The following is a 2,492-nucleotide window of genomic DNA, read 5'->3' on the forward strand; positions in this document are numbered from 1 at the left end:
AACTTAACGGCATATATTGATTTTATATATATTCGCCGTAACCGCATTCTTGTTAGTGAAAATGATCGCCTATATAAATGCGTGTCCTCCCAAAAATATATATATATATATATAGATTTGTACTGTATCTATCAAGTTCTTCACTATCTGTAAGCAATTTCATTCTTCGAGATTCTAAGACCATCAAACAAACAACATATATCACCCTCCCCCTTGGCCTCCCTTCGCTTTGTAAATTAAGATACTCAAAGTGGCGGACCTCCTGGACTCCATGATGAGGTCGTATACCAGAGATGTGTAGCACCAACACCGAATACGTCTGTTACTTTAGATTAATATATACAGTACTTGAGGGAAAAGATGAAGAGAAAAACTTACAGGTGATTGGATAAATTCATAGAGAGATTAGGATACGGTACAATTAATGGTATATTTTAAGTAGACGACTAATTTAGAAGATCTTTATAAATAACTAAATAAATCTAAGAAGTACAATCACGAATAATTCATATACGAATATTTAAGAATAGTTTCCTCATCATCCAAATAGGAATCTCAAACAAATAAGAATGTTATTTTCCAGGAGCAGATGACTTAAAGGGCATCTATGCGAACCTGCTAGTGCAGCCAAAAATCTCATGTCTTATGGAAATTCTACAGTTTATAGTAACGGTAATACATATTTTCTCTCCACTAATCAGTTCAGTTTGATGACGACACTTGGGGATTTTTTCTGGTTAACGCCTGAGTATTTTATCACGCTGAGGGCAACCCCTTGGACTGATGGGGTACGGCGGTGTGAGCTGCTCTCCGTTACTGCATAGGTGTGTGACAGCAAGAAGCATAATTAAGTCTACACAAATTCCCTTAATGTGTTTGTGATTGTCCAGCGTCAATGTAATGTAAAGTATAGGAGGAGTAAGAGAGAGGGAAATACTCAATGGTGAAGATAATGATGAAATAAACTGATATAAAAACTCCTCACTGACACCCACGTCATCATCAGTGCCTCCACCTTTTCATAAATTGCATTATAATCAAGCCAATTCTGGCTGAAATATAAACAAAAAGATTCGCTCATTACGGTATCAATATTGAAACTCTCAATGAGCCGCACCGAGGATTTTTTCTTTTCATCTTTTACGTCTTTTTTTTCAGATAAAGATCGTTCAATACTGACACAATGTTCACGTCTCAGTATCCATATTTACTTTCAGGTACAGAGAGTCTTAAAAACTTGATTCACAAAACAATAGCTTACGTCAGTCAACATATTATTCTTTGTTAATATAATCAAATACCTAATTTTCCTTATTGGGCTGAATTTAGTAAGCATGATACCTGCTTCTCCTGACCTATCTGATTGATGTTTTATTTTTGTAAATGAGGCAGTTTTCTATTTTTGTAATGAAATTTAACACAGACAATGTCCTATTGTAAAATTGAAGGTGTCTTTTGCATTCGCAGTTAAGCCTCCAGTAACTTTAAACTGTAATATAATATTGATAGTAATATGTGATAGCGCTTTAATATCTCTACTATTTAGAGTGCAGTAACCTTCTTAAATCAGATCATATTAGTTTTTCTCCCTCCACCAGATATTGCTTCATGCATTGTAAATTTACTAAGCCCTCGAAAACATCATCTGCAGTTTAGAATTTCTTCGGTATTTACTGATTTTCGCCAAAATATTTTATTCCTTCGTTTATATTTATTTTCCGTTCTTTAAAGTTCTTTGTGAAGCACCTTCTCACGTTCGCTTTCAAGGAACCAGTTTGTTTATGGGATAGTACAAATTCGTCAGGTAGAGAATATGATTTTTCCCTCACAATTATATTTTATATTTTCTGCTTCCTCTTTATTCTTTATCCATAACCTACTTTTTTTCTTACACTCTCACCCACACATGCATCTATCATCTTTATGACTGTACCTTCATCATTTCCCTACGTCTTCTCCACCCTTCTCACGCGTTCCTCTCACCTAACCTCACACCATGTTTTCATTTGTATTTTTTTTTACCTCTTTCATCTACTCATTGTATCCCTCCCATATTTTCTCACTGGTATATCTTCGTAACTTTTCTTAACTTTGTGTTTTTACCTCTTGACCTTTCCATTTTACGCTACCTTTCATCCTCATCTTCATATTCCTTGACGCATTCTCTTCCTTCCTTTTATTAGGGTTTCCTTCATTTTACCTCCTCATATCACCTCACATAGTTATCGTCATACTACTATTTTCTATTCTTCTTCTTCTTCTTCGCCTCTCTCACATCACCTCAAATTCTCTTTATCATGTAATTACCTCCACTCTTCCTCATCCTCTCCTCACCTCTCACCTCTCTCCCTCGCAGGCAGCCTCACCAAGCAGACCTTACACATCCCGCACTCTTTACACACTTCCTTTCCTCTCAGCTCCCCCCCCTCACTTCTTCTTCTCCGTACCGAAGTTCTCCTCCTCCTACTCGGGTTCTCATCCGGTCCTCTTTT

Source organism: Homarus americanus, unplaced genomic scaffold (genome assembly GCF_018991925.1).
Source record: "Homarus americanus isolate GMGI-L3 unplaced genomic scaffold, GMGI_Hamer_2.0 scaffold40856, whole genome shotgun sequence".
NCBI classification, from domain to species: domain Eukaryota; kingdom Metazoa; phylum Arthropoda; class Malacostraca; order Decapoda; family Nephropidae; genus Homarus; species Homarus americanus.